The sequence below is a fragment of the Bos indicus x Bos taurus genome, chromosome 9 (genome assembly GCF_003369695.1).
Source record: "Bos indicus x Bos taurus breed Angus x Brahman F1 hybrid chromosome 9, Bos_hybrid_MaternalHap_v2.0, whole genome shotgun sequence".
Classification (NCBI taxonomy): domain Eukaryota; kingdom Metazoa; phylum Chordata; class Mammalia; order Artiodactyla; family Bovidae; genus Bos; species Bos indicus x Bos taurus.
The window spans coordinates 36,028,065-36,050,223 of NC_040084.1; the positions used below are offsets into that span (position 1 = coordinate 36,028,065).

Genomic DNA, 22,159 nt, shown 5'->3' on the forward strand with positions numbered 1-22,159 from the left:
TTATCCTACAGGTCTATTCTGTAGGTCTAATATCTGACATGGGTTTCACCAGGCTGCAATCAACATGTCAGCAAAGCTGTATCCTTTTATGGAAGCTCTAGGTAAATCCATGTAAGTTATGAACAGAGTTCAGTTCCTTATGTTTCTAAAACTGAGGTCCCTGTCTTTTTGCAAACTGTCAGCTGAGGGTCATTCCCAGCTTTACAGGTTCCCTACCTGCCTTAGCATGTGATCTCCTTTCTCAATCTTCAAATCCATCAAAATTTGGTGATGTGTCTCTCACATTTCAAATCTTTCCTGTCTTCTTCCATTTTCTCAAGTCTATGACCTACTTCCACTTTTAAAGGCGCATACAGTTACATGGGGACCATGTAGATAATTCAGGATGTCTGTTTTGAAGTTTGTAGTTGTAATTCCACATGCAAAAATCCTTTTGACATGAAAAGTTACTGTAAAGGAGAAACTCACTTCCTCCTGTGCGACTTCTTTAATATTACTCACACTCAATACTTGTGGTCACCAAATATGTTGGGAGGGTGAGGGGTGCCCCCCTTGGAGCTTCTACACACCAAGCAATTCTGTGACATTAGCCAGGTGTCCTACAATTTAACTCAATTCCGACATTACCTGCCTGGAGATAGTATCAGATTCCATAAGGGCTCAGTCCTCCAAGAATGCCCCCCGCCATTTCAAATGCCAACTGCAAGTGCAGATTTCTTGTTACCTATGGTTCTGACCAGCTAACTACAGTCCAAAGGTTCCCAGGACCTCAGGCTTGATTAGTTTGCTAGAGTGGCTCAAAAAACTCAGGAATATGTTTTACTTACTAGATTACAAAATTTTATTTTAAAAACATATTATAAAAAATATAACTCAGCCAGGTGGAAGAGATGCCTCAGGCAAGGTATGCGGGAAAGGATCAAGGAGCTTCCATGTCTTCTCTGGGCATACCACTCTCCTAGAACTTTCACGAGTTTACTTACCTGAAGATTCTCTGGACCTCATCCTTGTGGATTTTTCCAGAGCTTCCATCATGTATGCATGATGACTTAAATCATTGACTGTTGGGAGATTAACTCAGTCTCTAGCCCTTATCCCCTCCCAAGAGGTCAGACCCTCAGTTCAATTCAGTTCAGTCACTCAGTTGTGTCTGACTCTGTGATCCCATGGACTGCAGCACACAAGCCCTCCCTGTCCATCACCAACTCCCAGAGTTTACTCAAACTCATCTTCATTGAGTTGGTGATGTCATCCAACCATCTCATCCTCTGTCGTCTCCTTCTCCTCCCACCTTCAGTCTTTTACAGCATCAGGGTCTTTTCAAATGAGTCAGTTCTTTGCATCAGGTGGCCAAAGTACTGGAGTTTCAGCTTTAGCATCAGTCCTTCCAATGAACACCCAGGACTGATCTCCTTTAGGATGGACTGGTTGGATCTCCTTGCAGTCCAAGGGACTCTCAAGAGTCTTCTCCAACACCACAGTTCAAAAGTATCAATTTTTCAGTGCTCAGCCTTCTTTATAGTTCAACTCTCACATCTATACATGACTACTGGAAAAGCCATAGCTTTGACTAGATGGACCTTTGTTAGCAAAGTATATCTCTGCTTTTTAATATGCTGTCTAGGTTGGTCATAATTTTCCTTCCAAGAATTAAGCGTCTTTTAATTTCATGGCTGCAATCACCATCTGCAGTGATTTTGGAGCCCCCCAAAATAAAGTCTGACACTGTTTCCACTGTTTCCCCATCTATTTGCCATAAAGTGATGGGACCAGACGCCATGATCTTAGTTTTCTGAATGTTGAGTTTTAAGGTCAGACCCTAGGACCAAAAGTTTCAACTCTCTTATCAAGGTTGGTTCCCCTGGTAACCAGCCCCCATCCTTAGGTTACCAAGGGACTTTTCTAAGTTCACCTCAGTGATATAAACTCAGGTGTGGTAGAAAGGGGTTTGTTATGAATAATGAAAGATATCCATTTCACCCTTATCACTCTTATCATTTAGGAAATTCCAAGACTCTTAGGAGCTCTGAGTCAGAAACCAGGACAAAGTTCAAATATATAAATATATATTATAAATCATAATATCGCAGTAAGATATTTATAGGCTCCTAGGTTCCAGGGATTAGAATATGAACATCTAGAGACAGCTTTTATTCTTCTTGTCAAAACGTTTAATCTGCTAACTCCAATCTTCTACTAAATTCAACAACAGAACCCTTTTATTTCAGATGCTAAATTTTTCATTTCTAGAAATTCTTCTTGATTTTTTATAGCTTTTATTTCTTTGCCAATAATTTCCAGCTGTTCACTCTCATTATGACCACCTTTTAAATTAAGTCCTTATCATAGATACTTAAATGTCTTTTACTGTTAAGTGTTGACTAATTATCAGTGGTCTATTGATATTGATTGCTTTCATCCTTGACAATAACTCATATTTTCCTATATCTAATAAAATTTTTATTGCACATTTGTTGTGAATTGAAGCTCCAAATTCTGTTTTATTCCTATGAGAAGTGATGATTACTTTTTCTAATAGTTAAATTACTGGCTGATCATCACATTGAATTCTTGAAGTGTTTGTTTTATATTTTGTCGGGACATATTTGTTTCCATGTTGCTCTCAGCACTTGGGGCAATCGGGGGAAAATAGTATTTGCATCTAATATGGGGAATTTCCTGAGTTTCAGTGGAAAGTCTGAGGTATTTATAAGAGCCCTTTTACTTGGCAGGACTCAGTAAAAGGATCAAGAAGCTAAAACCTATGTTTAACTTTTTCAGCCATCATGCTATTGATTTCGTCTGGACTTCTTAATGTAATGCTTGCTATATATGAATTTCAGGAAATTGTCCACAGGTTTGCTGGGAGTTTTGAAATCAACCCTGTCGCTTCTTTTCTGGGTTCTCTCCTGTTAATTTCCAGTCACTCTGATAGTTTCTATCTCTCATAAAATTACAAGTCAGTATAACAGTGGCTTCTGCTTAGTTTTATCCAACTGCACCACACATTAATTGGGTATTGCCCTGAGGAGAAGAGCCTTGTAAATGTGGCTGTTACGCAGTATGGTAACCTTCTTTCAAACGTTAAATCCCTCTCAGCGTCCGCCTACTTTGGATTATGCCCCAGTGCTAATCCAGAATAGGCAGGCGCGGAGAGGGATTTAACTGCTTTTTTAAAAAATATTCTATCCAGGGTTAATAATTTCTATCTGCAGTAAGGTTAGTCCAGTACAAGCCACTCCACTACTATCTAAGCTGGAAATTTGACTCAAGTGTTTAAAGGATAAGGATACATTTTTAAAGGATAACTGTCTTCTGTGTTGAGAATATACACTGGGAGTTATTGGGAGGGAGTTATTGGGACTGGGAGGGAGACAAGGATAGAAACTGAAAGACAATAGGGAGTTTCTTGCAATGAAATGAGGTTAACTAGTCCTAGAATCTGAGAAGGCAATGGCACCCCACTCCAGTACTCTTGCCTGGAAAATCCTATGGACGGAGGAGCCTGATAGGCTGCAGTCCATGGGGTTGCGAAGAGTCGGACACGACTGAGTGACTTCCCTTTCACTTTTCACTTTCATGCGTTGGAGAAGGCAATGGCAACCCACTCCAGTGTTCTTGCCTGGAGAATCCCAGGGACGGCAGAGCCTGGTGGGCTGCCATCTATGGGGTCACACAGAGTTGGACACGACTGAAGCAACTTAGCAGCAGCAGCAGCAGCAGTCCCAGAATGGTAGTAGTGAGTTGGTCAGAAGTGATCAACTCAGGATATAGTTTTTAAGTAGAGTCAAAGAATTCCCTAGTAGATTGGGGAAGGAGTATAAAAGACAGAAGTCAAGTATTTCACTGACTTAATAACAAGCCTGAGAAACATAGCAACTGGTGCCAGAAAGTTATGTTGAACTTTGGAGGGATGAGAGCAAAGAGGAGTTTAGTTTTAAACATGTTGAGTTCAAGATGTCTGTTAGACATTTAGGTAGAGATAGCAAGTAGGCAGTTGGATATACAAGTCTGGAGTTCAAAGTAGAGGTCTGATTGGAGATAAATTCAGGGGTTGCATTAGTTATCTATTGCTATGTAACAAATTATCCCCAAATTTAGCATCCTAAAGCAAAATATCCTAAAGAAGATCAGTCCTGGGTGTTCATTGGAAGGACTGATGTTGAAGCTGAAACTCCAGTACTTTGGCCACCTGATGCGAAGAGCCGATTCATTTGAAAAGACCCTGATGATGGGAAAGATTGAGGGCAGAAGGAGAAGGGGACAACAAAGGATGAGATGGTTGGATTGCATCATCGACTCAATGGACATGAGTAAACTCTGGGAGTTGGTGATGGACAGGGAAGCCTGGTGTGCTGCAGTTCATGGGGTCGCAAAGAGTCGGATATGACTGAACAACTGAACTGAACTGAAGTGAACTGAAAGCAAAATAATAATAATAATAATCTCACACAGTTTCAATGGCACCCCACTCCAGTACTTTTGCCTGGAAAATGCCGTGGACGGAGGAGCCTGGTAGGCTGCAGTCCATGAGGTCGCTAAGAGTCAGACATGACTGAGTGACTTCACTTTCACTTTTCACTTTCATGCATTGGAGAAGGAAATGGCAACCCACTCCAGTGTTCTTGCCAGGAGAATCCCAGGGACAGGGGAGCCTAGTGGGCTGCCGTCTATGGGGTCGCACAGAGCTGGACACGACTGAAGCGACTTAGCAGCAGAAGCAGCACACTGTTTCTGAATGTTAGAAATTCAGACATGGCTTATTTAGTAATTCTTGCTCACAGTTCTTCATGAGGTTGTAGTCAAGTTGTCACTGAGGCTGTATGCAGTCTCTCTGAAGACTTCATTGAGGCTGGAGACTCTGCATCCAAGTTTACTCCTGTGGCTGTTGGCAGGAGGCTTCAGTTCCTTACTATGTGGACCTCTATATAGGGCTTCCTAGGGCATGTCTTCACACAGCAATGGATGACTGAAAGAGGAAAAGAAAGGAAGAAATAGAGAGAGAGAACCCAAGATGAAAACCCTTATCTCAAAAGTGACATTCCATCACTTAATGGTACTAGAAGAGAGTCACTGTGTACAATCCACACTCTAGACTCAGGGAAGTGGAGTTAAGCTCAGTCTTTTGGAGGGGGAATTATCACAGAATTTGAGAATATATCCTTGACATTAGCACAAAAATAATCAGTACACAGATAATATTTAAAGTCATAGGACTGGATAAGGTCCTTAAGGGAAATTGTGAGATAAAGAAATCCAAAATTTGACCTCTGGATACTACCAACAGAAAAAGAAGAGAAAAAACAAATAAATGAGGTTTTAAAACAGAAATCAGTGAGATAGTAGGAAAAAAATAGATTGTAAGGTTCTTGAAGCTAGAAAAATAAAAGTGTATTGTGTTCTGAACCCTGTAATAGATACAATAAGATCTGCTTTCTATGTTTTTACACTTAGTTTATAGACATTAATTGCACTTAACATGAACTGCATAATTATTACATGTGGTAGATAATGTCTGGACATTTTAAAATATGTTATTTCATCCTCATAACAAAGCAATGAGGAAAACTTTACTATTCAGCATTTTATATATGAGAAATGTATGGTTCATAGAGTTAAATAACTTTTTCAGATTCACATGAGTGAGCTGCAAAGCTCATAACTGAATTATTGTCACCGTCATCCAAAACCCAAGTTCTAGTACCAGGTTGCAAAATATTTACTAAATTATTAGCACCTTAAAATGGCTATCTCTTTCATTATTTAGTTAATAATAAAACTAATTATTTAGGGTTAGGGTTAAGGTTTAAGGTTAGAAATAAAGTTAGTATTAATTAAAAATTGACCATAATCTTAAGAAGCTGAAATAACATTTTTATAAATGAAGGCATTTACTCCAATATGGAAAGTATATATAACTGGACATGTTAACTGAATACATAACTGTCATGTTAACTTTCCAAAACACAAATATCATCCCGGCTTACTACTACTCAGAAAATGTCAATAACTAAATGAAGTCCAAATCTGTGATTCTGGTGTTCTTTTCTAATCTCATCCTCTTAGTCCAGGCTCCAGTGCATCCAGGCTATAAATATTTTATGTAGTCCTATCTCCATTTCTTTTTTTCTTTCCCTTCCTGAAATGCTTACTATCTCCTCCAATCTTCTTGCAATATAATGAATCACTACATACCTTGCCTCGGGCCACAAGAATCTCTCCATTCTCTGAGCTCCTGATGTCACCACGTTTTTACCACGCCGTGTTTGTACATTTCTTTACCACTGATATGCAAGCTACTTTTGGGGGAAAAACTAAACCCAATGTGTCTACTGTATTTGTCAATCTTACATCTTATAGTATGATGGCCTCTTATGCATAATAGGGCTTCCCAAGTGGCGCTAGTGGTAAAGAACCCATCTGCCAACACAGGATATGTAAGAGACCTTGGTTCGATCCCTGGGTCAGGAAGATCAGTTGGACCAGGGCATGGCAACCCCCTCCAGCATTCTAGCCTGAGAAATTCCATGGACAGAGGAGCCTGGTGGGGTACTGTCCATAGGGTTGCAAAGAGTTGGACATGACTGAAGCATCTAAGCATGCACACAACTAATATATACATCCTTAACTTGACAGTAAGTATTCAATAAATAATAGTAAATGCAGAGAGCTTACTCTGTACCTATTCCTTTTTGAAGAGTTTTATGTATATTAACTCACAAACATTTTCCTTTAATTTCCTAAAACTTTGCCCAAAATCTCTAAAATTCACTTTTGAGAAAAAGAACTGTTGAATGTGCTAATGTGTGTTTTAAACAATTTGTGTGACATACCCATACATATCATGTTTATATAAGAAAAGTGCTGTCCTGTGCTTTTGCATCCCCATCAGAGTACAGATGGTGAATGTGGAAGTGAGTGTGCCAAGTTATCACTCTTTTTTAGTAGCACCTCATTTGTGTATAAATCGTCATCCTTATCCCAGCTACTTTAAATAAACATAACCATTGACTTACGTTTCAATGTATATTTAGCTTTATTAGATAACTCTATTAAAAAGCACTACTTTACATTGTGAATATAGGCCTAATTTAGTCAAATCATGTCTTGTATAGTGCAAAGTGACCCCCAGTGTCTAAATCAATACAAAGAAAAACATATTTTGTTGATTGTAGTACCTGAACTTGGAATAATGTTCTAACTCTTTGTGACCCCATGGACAATAGCCTGCCAAGCTCCTCCGTCCGTGGGATTTTTCAGGCAAGAATACTGGAGTGGGTTGCCATTTCCTTTTCCGGGGGATCTTGCATACCCAGGGATTGAACCCAGGTCTCCTTCATTGTAGGCAGACTCTTTACCGTCTGAGCCACCAGGGAAGAATCTACTATAGACACAGAAAGGATCAAATAACATAATAACTATGCTATGGGGTTTGATTCTCTGAAGTTTGTTTTTTATTCACACAGACTCAAAGAAGAAAGATCTAACACTGACTTTTTCTTGATGAACAAAGCTATATTGATAGCTGAGAAAAAAAAAATCAACCTATTTATTTTTATAGTCAGCAAATTGTAATCTATGGTCTTCCTTTTATACGTTGCCCCAAAAAGGCTACTAATTTCTGTGGATCTAGCAGTTTCAGAAATGGAACATTTTATAAGTGATATCAAAGTAATACAAAAGTTCCAAAGTAAGATACCTGGAATTGAAAATCCTGATAAAGTAGAAACTACTTTGCAATTTCCTCAAGGTGCTCATTTAATATTGTTTCCTAGTGCTTGGCAGATTCTCATTCTCATCTCTGTCTCACTGCACCTGCATGCAAAGATAAATGGACCCATAACATAGCCCTCTGAAAAAGAAAGAGAGAGAAATGACATTTCCAGACTCAGCAAAGAATTGAGGCAGGAAGATTTGGTGGGCTCCCCAAAACCCAGTCATGATGTTTCCTCTGGTGTGAATTTAATCAGAAGTGTATACGGAGTTTTAATTAAGAAAAAAAAAACAACTATTACTTTCTTGAGCTGTTATAAAGGAATGATTATCTAGCAGTATATTGTTCCCAACAAACCAGATGAAACTTTAGTACATCCTTCCAAATCCCCTGATTTAATCTTGAAGTGAGCAACACAGAACAAAAGAACCAATTTGCTTTCTAAGAAACAAATGTTTAATCATCACACTGGACCCAAGCCAAACTGTGAAATCCTCAGGACTGGCAAAACACAAAAATAAAAACAAAAGACACATTTTTTTTTTTTTCAAAGACACTGCTAGCACTATCTAGTATTATTAAGTCTGTCTGGTTTGTCTTTAGCAAATCTAATTGCCCTATTTCTCTACCCATTTTCCACTCCAGTATCTCACCTTAGCTTCCTAGAGCTTTCAGATCTATCCCTGAGCCTCAATTTAAGTATGTAGAGAAATAAGCAAAAAAAAAAAGCATTAAAACATTGTTTGAGAAGTATCAAAGGTATTACTTTTTTTTTTTCTCCAGGGTTTTTGTATTTTAAATTTAATAATAATACAAAAAATATCCTGAGCTTCCATTCTGTTTCAGATTCTGGAAAAAGAGTGAAGAAGAGGCCTGGACCCTGTATCTGGGTTTTCGGTCTAGCAGGGGAGACAGAATTGTAACAGATGAGCAACCCACACTGAATGAAGGTGAAGACAGAACAGTGTTAAAGTTACAGAGGAAAATGAGAAAGTTTACTCTCTATTTTGGATGTCATAAATGCCTTGGAAGAAGTACTGAGGATGAGGTATTTGTGGGACTATAATCTGGAGATACCCGGGAGGAGTTGAGTATTTGATTCTGGGACTCTGTAAAATATCAGGGCTGAGGATATTAACTTGGAAAGCATCCGTGTCATCCGTTCTGAGATAACAGAGAAACTTGTAAATGAGTAGTTTGCAAAGCCTATGGCTTGGACTAATCTCATGAGATACTCTGGAGAAAATAGGACTCCAGAATCAAGTAAGATTAAGGAATACCTCATGTTTTACCCCTCCTTTAGAGATTTGTAAGTGACGTTGAACGTTTTAAACGAACTGACAAGTCCTCAATTCCTCAAGATGTAGGAAGAGAACCAGAGGAAGCCAAAAGAATAAGACATTTCAAGCAGATAAATATGATTATTTGTATAAATCTTAGAAGAAATCCCTAAAGTTAAGAATTGGCAGGGAGAATGTCTTATTCAGTTTGTTGTTCCATGACTCAGCAGAGACTGTGGCATAGATTATGTACTCCATGAATATTCAGCAGATTACTCAGTGAATAAAGAAATGCAGCGGCAAAAGCAATAATTCCTCTACAATTCCATTCAACATTCTACTAAATGCCTATAAAGACCGAGAAAAAGTCTGGAAGAAGTTCAAAAAACTTCAAATAAAAGAACATCATTCAGTTTTGGAGAAAACTTCCTAAAATACAGAGCATTTAGTATGGGTTTAGAAGTATATTCTTGGTTTTCAATGGGAAGGAGGGAAGGCAATTTTGCTTCCCACCAAGTATTTAGCAACAACTGGAGACATTTTTGATGATCATAATTTGGGCAGGGTATGGCTACTTATATCTACTGATAGAGACCAGGGAAACTGCTGACCACACTACAACACACAGGACAGCCCCCACAGCAATGAATCATCTAGTCCAAAATCGCCAGTGGCACCACTGTTGAGAAATACTAAGACATAACATATGATTCAGAAACATACGAAGCAACAAGCATAAGTCCAAATCAGGGGTAGGAAAAGGCTTCGATTAACCCTCCCTCATTTGCCTGACACTCTGGCCACAAAAATTATTCAGAGCAGAAACACATGTGACTGTTTTTGTCAAAGAATCATTTGTTAAGCCAGCCAGAGTCTGCCCACATAGCCATTCAGGGTCGTCTACCCTAAAGCCATCAGAGATGTATGTTGGCAAACACTGGCTGAGATGCCTTTCCTCTCAAGGAAAGAACTACTAAGTCTATTCTTTCTGAACTAGTCATTCTTACAAACAAACCTCCTAAGATCCGTGCATATCAATCCGCCTTTGGTTCTAGAGCCAAAACATGGCAGTGGCTATAACTGGAAGAAGAGCATCCCAGGCTAACATCTTTTAGGAAAGGCCAGATCTGGATGAGTCTCCATCTGTGTAAGAATGAACAAGCAGAAAAGAAAAGGAAACATTTAGTAAACTATGCTTGATGTCTTTAAAAACATGTAAGAAGGAATAAGAGAGAGAAAACTAAAGAGTATCAGATAAAGGCAGAGATACAGAGAATTCTGAGTAAAATAATGAGGGAATGCATGAAACCCCAGAGCAAAAGCAAAACTGGAATTCCCATTAGAGATGATAAAAAGGAATGTGACCAGATCAAACCGGTAATAAAGATAGCAGATTTGAGAAGACAAGTCAAACGTAAAGAACAGATGTGAAAGTAACAGGGAAATTTATAGACATGGAAGAAAGTCCTTTCTGACATAACTAAAGGAATAGTAGAATGCAGAAAAATTTGCCTACAGGTCAAAAGAAATCCAGATTTAAAGATTTAATAATCAGGCTAAAATAATAAATAAGACCTGTTCTGGAAACTGTGGAAATCTGGAATTGTAGAATATTATATGAATATTAAAAATATAAAAGAAGAAGGGTGGTTTGCCTACAACTGGATAAAAGTCAGGCTGACATTAAACTTCCACAATCCTGAATAACACTAAATACCAATGGAAAACAGAGCAGGCTATCTAGTACATATCCTGTGAAATATAAATAAAAACTGAAAAATAATAAGAGAAAAATTACAAATGATAATTCTGGTGAGAAACTTGACTATCAGTTCAGTTCAGTCGCTCAATCATGTCCAACTCATTGTGATCCCATGGATGGCAGCACACCAGGCTTCCCTGTTCATCAACAACTCCCGGAGCTTGCTCACTCATGTCCATCAAGTCAGTGATGCCATCAAACCATCTCATCCTCTGTTGACCCCCTCTTCACCCACCTTCAATCTTTCCCAGCATCAGAGTGTTTTCCAATGAGTCAGTTTTTGCCATCAGATGGCCAAAGTACTGGAGTTTCAGCCTCAGCATCAGTCCTTCCAATGAATATTCAGGACTGATTTCCTTTAGGATTGACTAGCTGGATCTCCTTGCAGTCCAATACACTCTCAAAAGTCTTCTCCAAAACCACAGTTCAAAAGCATCAATTCTTCAGAGCTCAGCTTTCTTTATGGTCCAATTCTCACATCCATACATGACTACTGGAAACACCATAGCTTTGACTAGATGGACCTTTGTTAGCAAAGTAATGTCTCTGCTTTTTAGTATGATGTCTAGGTTTGTCAAAGTTTTTCTTCCAAGGAGCAAGTGTCTTTAATTTCATGGCTGCAGTCATCATCTACAGTGATTTTGGAGCCCCCCAAAATAAACTCTGTTACTATTTCCATTGTCTCTCCATCTATTTGCCATGAAGAGATGGGACTGGATGCCATTATCTTAGTTTTTTGAATGCTGAGTTTTAAGCCAGCTTTTTCACTCTCCTCTTTCTCTTTCATCAAGAGGCTCTTTTGTTCTTCTTCACTTTCTGCAATAAGGGTGGTGCGATCTGCACATCTGAGGTTATTGATATTTCTCCTGGCAATCTTGATTCCAGGTTATGCTTCATCCAGTCCAGCATCTCCCATGATGTACTCTGCATAAAAAGCAGGGTGACAATATACAGCCTTGATGTACTCCTTTCCCAATATGGAACCAGTCTGTTGTTCCATGTCCAGTTCTAACTGTTGCTTACTGACCTGCATACAGATTTCTCAGGAGGCAGGTAAGGTGGTCTGGTATTCCTGTCTCTTGAACAATCTTCCACAGTTTATTGTGATCCACACAAAGGCTTTGGCATAGTCAATAAACCAGATGTTTTTATAACTCTTGCTTTTTCGATGATCCAACAGATGTTGGTAATTGGAACTCTGGTTCCTCAGTCTTTTCTAAATCCAGCTTGAACATCTGGACATTCATGGCTCACATACTATTGAAGCCTGGCTTGGAGCATTTTGAGCATTACTTTGCTAGCGTGTGAGATGAGTGCAATTGTGCGGTAGTTTGAGCATTCTTGGACGTTGCTCTTCTTTGGGATTGGAAGGAAAACTGACCTTTTCCAGTTCTGTGGCTACTGTTGAGTTTTACAAATTTGCTGACATATTGAGTGCAGCACTTTCACAGAATCATCTTTTAGGATTCAAAATAGCTCAACTGTAATTCTGTCATCTCCACTACCCTTTTTTGTAGTGATTCTTCCTAAGGCCTACTTGGTTTCACATTCCAGGATGTCTGGTTCTAAGTGAGTGATCACACCATCATGGTTATTGGGTCATGAAGATCTTTTTTGTATACTTCTTTTGTGTATTCTTGCCACCTTTTCTTAATATCTTCTGCTTCTGTTAGGTCCATATCATTTCTGTCCTTTTTTATGCCCATCTTTGCATGAATTTTTTTCCCTAGTATCTCTAATTTTTCTGAAGAGATCTCTAGTCTTTCCCATTCTATTATTTTCCTCCATTTCTTTGCAATGATAACTGAGAAAGGCTTTCTTATCTCTCCTTGCTATTCTTTGGAACTTTGTATTCTATTGGGTATATCTTTGCTTTTCTCTTTTGCCTTTCACTTCTCTTCTTTTCTCAGCTATTTGAAAGGCCTCCTCAGACAACCATTTTGCCTTTTTGCATTCCTTTTTCTTGGGGATGGTTTTGATCACTGCCTCCTGTATGATATCATGAACCTCCCTCCACAGTTCTTCAAGCACTCTATCAGATCTAATCCCTTGAATCTATTTGTCACTTCCACTGTAAAATTGTAAGGGATTTGATTCAGGTCACACCTGAATTGTCTAGTGGTTTCCCTACTTTCTTCAATTTATGTCTGAATTTGGCAATACAGAGTTCATGATATGAGCCACAGTCAGCTCCCGGTCTTGTTTTTGCTGACTGTTTAGAGCTTCTCCATCTTTGGCAGCTGCAAAGGATATAATCAATCTTATTATGTGTAGAGTCTTCTCTTGTGTTGTTGGAAGAGGGTGTTTGCTATGACCAGTGTGTTCTCTTGACAAAACTCTGTTAGCCTTTGCCCTGCTTCATTTTGTACTCCAAGGCCAAATTTGCCTATTATTCCAGGTATCTCTTGACTTCCTACTTTTGCATTCCAGTCCCCTATGATGAAAAGGACATCTTTTTTGGGTGTTAGTTCTAGTAGGTCTTGTAGGTCCTCATGGAACCGTTCAGCTTCTTTGGCATTACTGGTTGGGGCATAGACCTGGATTACTGTGATACTTAATGGCTTGCCTTTGAAACAAACAAAGATCATTCTGTTGTTTTGAGATTGCACCCAAGTACTGCATTTTGGTCTCTTTTTTGACTATGAGGGCTACTCCATTTCTTCCAAGGGATTCTTGCCCACAGTAGTAGATATAATGGTCATCTGGATTAAATTCACCCATTCAGGTCGATTTTAGTTCACTGATTCCTAAAATGTTGATGTTCACTCTTGCCATCACCTGTTTGACCACTTCTAATTTACCTTGATTCATGGATGCAACATTCCAAGTTCCTATGCTTTGTTCTTTACAGAATATTGTTCTTTACAGAATCGGACTTTACTTCCATCACCAGTCACATCCACAACTGGGCATTGTTTATGCTTTGGTTCCATTTCTTCATTCTGTCTGGAGTTACTTTTCTACTCTTCTCCAGTAACATATTGGGCACCTATAGACCGGGGGAGTTCATCTTTCAGTGTCATCTTTTTGCCTTTTCATATTGTTCATAGGGTTTTCAAGGCAAGAATACTGAAGTGGTTTGCCATTCCCTTCTCCAGTGGACTACATTTTGTCAGAACTCTCCATTGTGACCTGTCCATCTTGGGTGGCCCTACATGGCATGGCTCATAGTTTCACTGAGTTAGATAAGGCTGTGGTCCATGTGATCAGTTTGATTAGTTTTCTGTCATTGTGGTTTTCATTCTATCAGCCCTCTGAGGGATAAGGATAAGAGGCTTCTGGAAGCTTCCTGATGGGAGAGACTGAATATAGGGGAAACTGGATCTTGCTCTGATGGGCAGGGCCATGCTCAAATTCCAGTTCCAGTCAGTCACTCAGTCATGTCCAACTCTCTGTGACCCCATGAATCACAGCATGCCAGGCCTCCCTGTCCATCACCAACTTCTGGAGTTTACTCAAACTCATGTCCATCGAGTCTGTGATGCCATCCAACCATCTCATCCTCTGTCGTCCCCTTCTCCTCCTGCCCCCAATCCCTCCCAGCATCATGGTCTTTTCCAATGAGTCAACTCTTCGCATGAGGTGGCCAAAGTATTGGAGTTTCAGCTTTAGCATCATTCCTTCCAATGAACACCCAGGACCGCACTCCTTTAGAATGGACTGGTTGGATCTCCCTGCAGTCCAAGGGACTCTCAAGAGTCTTCTCCAACACCACAGTTCAAAAGCATCAATTCTTCGTCACTCAGCTTTCTTCACAGTCCAACTCTCACATCCATACATGACCGCTGGAAAAACCATAGCCTTGACTAGATGGACCTTTGTTGGCAAAGTAATGTCTCTGCTTTTCAATATGCTATTTAGGTTGGTCATAACTTTCCTTCCAAGGAGTAGTTCAGTTCAGTTCAGTTCAGTTGGCTGCAGTCACCATCTGCAGTGATTTTGGAGCCCAGAAAAATAAAGTCTGACACTGTTTCCACTGTTTCGCTAACTATTTGCCATGAAGTAATGGGACCAGATGCCATGATCTTCGTCTTCTGAATATTGAGCTTTAAGCCAACTTTTTCACTCTCCTCTTTCACTTTCATCAAGAGTCTCTTTAGTTCCTTGCCATGCTCAGTAAATCTTTAGCCCAATTTTCTGTTGCTTGGCGGGGCTGTGTTCTCTCCCTGTTGTTTGACCTGAGACCAAACTATGGAGGAGGTAATGAAGATGATGGTGACCTCCTTCAAAAGGTCCCATGCATGCACTGCACACTCATTGCCCCTGACCCTGGAGATCAGGCCACCACCAATCCACACCTGCTCTGGAGAATCCTGGACACTCACAGGCAAGTCTGGGTCAGTCTCTTGTGGGGTCACTGCTCCCTGTCCTGGGTCCTGGTGCACACAGGGTTTTGTTTATTCCCTCCAAGAGTCTGTTTCCTCAGTACTGTGTAGGTTCTGGTGGCTCTATGGCAGGTTAATGGCCACCTCCTCCAAGAGGGCTTATGCCACACCCAGGTCTGCTGAGGCCTGCTGACCCGTACCTCCACAGGAGACACTCAAACACTCAAAGGCAGGTCTGGCTCAGTTTCTGTGGGGTCTCCTTGTGTGCACAGGTTTTGTTTGAGCCCTCTGAGTGTCTCTGGAAGATATGGGGTTTGATTCTAAATGTGATTTCACCCCTCCTACCATCTTGCTTTGCTTCAGTTAGACTTCGTTTGTATTCATATTCCCAACACGAAGCACATTGACCTTGAAAACCCAAACCACCACCAGCAGTGATAACATGGGTGTATGTGGCACTTGACCAAATTACTAAAGCTCTGCTCAAAACAATGTCAATGAACTTATAGAGAAATATTTTGTTTGCTGTATTCTACTTAGTATTTTGCATCAGTGTTCATGAGTGACTGATCTTTAATACTCTTCGCTTGTACTATCTTTAACTGGTTTCTATATTAGTGTCAAACTTGTCTCATATTAAAAAAAAATCAGAAAGTTTTGCTTCCCATTCCATATTTTAGAACAGGTGTCAGTACATTTTTTCTATAATGAGTTGGTAGTAAATGGTAGCAAATATTTTAGGCAATGTGGTCCCTATGGTCTCTGTGTTGCCACTACAATCATACTTCAGTATCCTCAGGGAATTTGTTTCAAGATCCCCACAAAGACCAAAATCAAAGGATGTTCAAGTCCTTTATATAAAATGGCATGGACCAATTGTACCCCAGCCTGTATCCATGCATTCTGCACCCATGGATACAGGTGGCTGCGTGTACTCAACTTTGCCATAAAGCAGCCATAAACAATAAGGAAACAAGTGGGAGTGACTATGTTCCAATTAAATTTTAGGGGTTCCAATTAATAATAAGTGGCAAACAGTCAGATTTAATCTCTTGGCCTTTATTTGTGGACTTTTTCTCTGGAATACTTCATAGAGCAAGAGGACCATGTTCTATGTGGTCTTTGATGGTTTGCGAGAAATGTCCCTGTGCCTCATCTTAGTGAAAAAGATGCTGGTGTTTCCCACTAAATAAGATCACAAGACATTATGGGCTCATATTGTATCTTCCTTGCCTCAATTCTGGAACGGCCCACTTCTCCAAGGAGCCAGTACCATACTGTTTTAGGTATAGAGGCTTTATAGTATGTTAAATGTCTGATAGAGTTAATTTTCCTTTGCAGTTATACTTTAATCATATTTTGTGACTGGATCTACCTGGTTCACCTAACTACAGAAAAACAGAGACTAGGAGGGTACATGACCCAGAGGCAGACTTGCTCACAGGGACAGGGTCTGCCAGGAGGAAGCCCAGGTCAGCAGGCTCCCCCGTCCCTGGGATTCTCCAGGCAAGAACACTGGAGTGGGTTGCCATTTCCTTCTCCCGTGCATGAAAGTGAAAAGTGAAAGTGAAGTCGCTCAGTCATGTCCTACTCTTAGCAACCCCATGGACCACAGCCCACCAGGCTCCTCCGTTCATGGGATTTTCCAGGCAAGAGTACTGGAGTGGGGTGCCACTGCCTTCTGACACCCAATTAAAAACAATGGAGGGACTTTCCTAGGTCCAGTGGTTAAGACTCCATGCTTCCATTGGGGGGACAGGTTTGATTCCTGGTTGGAGAACTAAGATCCCACATGTCTTGTGGCATAGCCAAAAAAAAGGAGCAATGAAAACTCATGTTTCATTAACACATTTTATATGCCATATGTGATTTACACATTTACATACATTAAGGGGAAAGAAACTAATGTTTTTTGTTACCTGCTGCTGCTGCTAAGTTGCTTCAGTCGTATCCGACTCTGTGCGACCCCATGGACTGCAGCCCACCAGGCTTCTCCATCCATGGGATTCTCCAGGCAAGAACACTGGAGTGGGTTGCCATTTCCTTCTCCAATGCATTAAAGTGGAAAGTGAAAGTGAAGTCGCTCAGTTGTGTCTGACTCTTAGCGATCCCATGGACTGCAGCCTACCAGGCTCCTCCATCCGTGGGATTTTCCGGGCAACAGTACTTGAGTGGGGTAATGTTTAACAACCAGCTGTCTTCAGGGGGGAAAAAATCTGATTTTTAGAATTTGCCAATATCTGAGGTGAAAATATTCCCACTATAGTTTCAAGTTATCACCATGTATTCACTGAATTCAGGGTTGGGAAGACATGCACAGTGAAACACCATCATATAGTGTTTTCATCCTACAGATGCAATAGAGTCAAATAGGCTCAGATTATAAATAATAATAAAATGTAATGAACTGATTAGAAAGTGATGTTATGAGTATATACGTACTATATTTGTTTTTAATATAACTTATTTATATAAGTATATATATATAGTTTTCAAATGACTGTGTTGAACAACTGGCTCTCAAAATTTTTGATAATCTATCAATCAGTCCTTATTAGCTGATAAGGGCCAGCTGCAGCATACTACTGATTATGACCTGCTGTCTACTAGAGGCCATGATTGTCACTGTAGTTTTATTATTTCATTAATCCTCATTGTGACTTTCTGAAATAAGAATTGTTTTTCTGATGAATAAAAGGATCTCAGAAAGGTTAAATAACCTATCTGGGACCACACAGCTGCTATGGTTATGTGACCTTCACCCTCCAAATCCCCAAATTCTATTATCTCATGCTGTCTCTCATAGAGCAAAATTTTTATTTTAAACAGTTTTATTCTTTAAGTGAGTAAACTATGTTCCAGGTAAAGCCAAAGCCCTCTGATTTCAGTGACTGTGTGACCACTGATGTGTGTTTGAGGTCACTGCCACTGAATCAGTTTGGTGTCAGAAAGGGTCATTAAGCTACATAAGATGCCACTGTGAGGCAGGACTTGACTGTACAGTTTTCTAGATGAGCACACAGGAGAGCACCGCTTACCCAGTAATAAGTCTCCACCCAGAAACACTGGGAATCACCCCAAGTTCCCCTCTCATTTTCCTTTCTTTTCCCTAAAGTAATTCCAACTCAATAAAGCTAATTCCTTTTTAATCAAGTCAATATTTTATACAATGAACCTCAACTATTCAATTCAACGAATTGAATTTCAATGAAATTCATTGAAACTGAATTGAATTTCAGTTGAAATTCAATGAATTTCAACTATTGTGGCATGCACTGCCACACTCAGTACATCCAACCCTGCAGCAGGGCACCACCAACCCACGCCTCCACTGGAGACTCCTGGACACTCACAGGCAAGTCTGGGTCAGTGTCTTGTGGGGTCGCTGCTCCTTTCTCCTGGGTCCTGGCGCACACAAGGTTTTGTTTGTGCCCTCCAAGAGTCTGTTTCCCCAGTCCTCTGTAAGTTCTGTAATCAAAATCCACTGGCCTCCAAAGTCAAATTTTCTGGAAGTTCTCAGTCTCTTTGCCAGATCCCCAGGTTGGGAAATCTGGTGTGAGTCCTAGAACTTTCTTAACAGTGTGAGAACTTCTTTGGTATAATTGTTCTGTACTTAACCTATCAGTCTGTGGCAAATTAAGGATAGAAAAGGATTAGAATTTGATTCCAATTGATCAAAATACAATTTTCATATTTTAATAAATATAGTGGAATTGATGCTACATGTCAAAAAAGAATAAATCTTTTTCAACATCAAATATTACTGATATTTTATATATATTATATGTTAATCATACTGTTTTGTCGCTCCTTCTTGCAATGACTCCACATCCTCCTCTTTTTTCAGCTTAAATGCCATGTCGTCTCAGTAAATCAGTTCTCTGAGAAAAAAGAAAAAAGGTCCTGATTTGAAGTAGTCACCAATTTCCATAGGGTTGATATTCCCACCATGGCCAATTTTAAGGTGCAAAAGGTTTAGCAACCAGCTGTCAAGATCCCTGAATGTTTAATGACAGAGCTAGTAAGATCCAACTCCATCACACCACTGAGAATTTTACCTTCTCTGGTGAAGCAGTTCCTCACTTACTACATTTCATTAAGGTTAGCTGTTTGCATTCATGTTTTTTATCACCAGACTGGGAATCACTGGAGAGCAGGGACTATAACAGCAACAATAACAATAATAATAATGTCATCACTTATTTGTTAAAGAGAAAGTTGGCTGAGAATATTGAATGCTTGACAGACAAAAGGCTACTGGCACTACAGATGGAAAAGACTATTTGAAAAGGCCAACAAATAGACGCATTTTATTACTGGAGTTTGGCCCCAAAACTTGGAAAGGAATCCTAAGCTTCAGTGAGCTAGAACAGACCCCAGATGAGTCACAAAAACTCAGTGTGAGTCCCTCGCCTACCTGAAGATGTGTCAGGTATTTATATTTGCTCCTTTTCCCTAAACATGCATTAAGTCTAGTATCTTTCCACGTTAATAGTATGATGAAACCATGAAAGATAATTTCAGCACCTAGAGCAGTAAGCACTCCAGTACCTGGCTGTGGAATCCATCCTGATTACCAATGGGCTATCTGAGGAAGTTAGAAAAAAGATATAATTCTCAAAAGAGAGAAGGCTTTGGATCCCTGTATGACAATGACATAAGACAGAAGCCAAACTCCCAACAGAATCCAAAGTTCATTCTGTGAATACCTGGCATTTTGACTTCTTTGCTCATCCCACCCTGAGCTCTACCCTCCAGAGCCTGGGAAGATCGTCCCTGATCTGAAGCAGAGTCAGATCTCTAGGTGGGAAGGAGGGACAGCTGTTATTGTGAGTGGAAAAGAGCCTTGAACTCTCACTGGATGGGGTGGTAACTCTGGCAAGGGTCAGCAAACAGTTTCTTAAAGTGAAAGTGTTCGTTGCTCAGTCCTGTCTGAGTTTTTCAGGACCCCATGGACTATAGCTTGCTAGGCTCCTCTGTCCATGGGATTCTCTAGGCAAAAATACTGGAATGGGTAGCCATTTCCTTCTCCAGGGGATCTTCCTGATCCAGGGATAGAACCCAGGTCTCCTCACTGCAGGCAGATTCTTTACCATCTAAGCCACCAAGGAAGCCCTTTTCTTAAAGGAGCAGGTAAAAATATTTTAGCCTTACAGACAAAACAATCTCTGTTGGCAGAAATTGAGGCTGCATAGTGCCCAATTCATAACAAATAAATTCTCTAAATTCTTAGTAGCACAAAGTCACAAAAGAGGAAACATTAATAATGATACAGAATAGAACTTAAGTATTATGATAATTTAACCAAAATTTTAAAATTGAATAAAAACAACATAATTGCAAGAGTCAACATCATCTTCAGCATTGAAGGACAGCAATATTTACTAATGCCTCATTTTTAGTCTAGCAGTTTCTTATTTATATGAGAACCTTACATTATGTTCCACATGAACTTTTACTTTTAATGTACAATCTGTAAGAACAAGAATCACTCAAATTCAACTTTATTTTGAACACAGGTTTGACATTTAGATGACCATTTGAGAATGTGAGGCATTTTATACATATTTCAAAAGTCCTTCTCTGATGCCAGGTCTGTACAGCTAACAATTTTAACAGTCAATCCAGTGTTTGTAGCTGTCTTACAACCAAATCAGATTGCTACATGGTCAATCAGTTGATCAATGCATAATTGATTGTGAAGATAGCCAGAAATATCAGCACATTTATTAACTGTGTGGAGATACAGACAAAACCAATGAGCAAATTGAAGCAAGGAAATTAAAAGAAAGTAATCAAAATTGTTTTGATCAAAGAGACTATTCGGATGAATGAGACCTAAATTTTATCTAAGTTTTTTCTCTTGGAAAATCTCGAATATTTCATACTTAGAATTCTTGGCATGTATTTATTTATTACCTACCTCCAGCAGTCTCTCACATGGAAGGTGCTTGAAAATGCTCTTTCTTGGTCCTCCACCAATATTACCAATTTACATCTATTAAAATAAAAACAAAAGTATAAAATAGTATGTTTTTTGAAATAGAGACAGCAAGATTACTTAACCAATTATTTTATAAGCATGACACAACAAAGCAAAGGGAGGAGAAAGAAATAGAAGAAGGTGAATTAAAATCAGATTTTAAGAAAAAAACATTTAAAAAGTAGATAAAAGTTAAGTTTTAACAACTCATTTAATTTTGTATATAATGTTTTATATATGTATCTAACACATATACAAACTTAAATGACTTTATAATTGTGTATATGTATTTTATTTTATAAATGTTATTTAATTTTAAACAGGCAGGTTATTACCTCTTGAAGATAAAGCATACAGATACTCTGGCACTGATCTTTTTAGTACTTTACACTCAAAATATCTGTGACCATGTATATGCAAATGGGCTTCCCAGGCAGCACAAGTGGTAAAGAACCCACCTGCCAATGTAGGAGATGCAAGAGATGTGAGTTCGATCCCTGGCTCAGGAAGATCCCCTGGAGGAGGGTATGGCAACCCACTCCAGTATTCTTGCCTGGAGAATTCCATGGACAGAGGAGCCTGGCAGGCTACAGTCCACTGGGTTGCAAAGAGTCAGACACAACTGAAGCAACTTAGCACACGTACATGCATCTGCAAACAGATAATATAAAACTATAAAATTTTTATGGAGTTAATATTAAAGTATTAACAGAAAATGAGCTTTATAGGGCATTTGAACACATTCATAATTTCATTTGAGCCTCACATTTGAGCCTTCTTGATTGACCACATTCTGTAGGTCAATCAAGAACTAGCATCAGTCATATTTCAGGGATGAGGTACCTGGAGGTCAGATGAATGAGGCGACTTTGCCGAGGTCGCACTAATGTTAAAGGGTGAAACAGATATATGATCAAGGTGTTCTGACCTTTTTCATTGAATGATTCTGCTTTCTACAATATCAGCACTGAGATGTGAATTAAGTTCTTTATTTTACAAAAAATCATTTTCCATGAAACTTGGTAAGAACCTGTGCAAATGTTATATACAGTGCACATGTTTATCAAGAAGAGTCAGAATAAGTTAAGCCACCCC

General features: G+C 39.5%; 1 long non-coding RNA gene across 1 annotated transcript; it reads right to left on the reverse strand.

Moving 5' to 3' along the window:
* Positions 1-4,659: 4,659 nt before the first annotated feature.
* LOC113898787 lies at positions 4,660-21,564 on the reverse strand. Its single transcript, XR_003512740.1, has 4 exons — positions 21,523-21,564; positions 21,005-21,079; positions 18,879-18,962; positions 4,660-4,969 (listed from the first exon to the last, which is right to left on the reverse strand). It is a non-coding gene; the product is annotated as an uncharacterized LOC113898787 (long non-coding RNA).
* Positions 21,565-22,159: the final 595 nt, after the last annotated feature.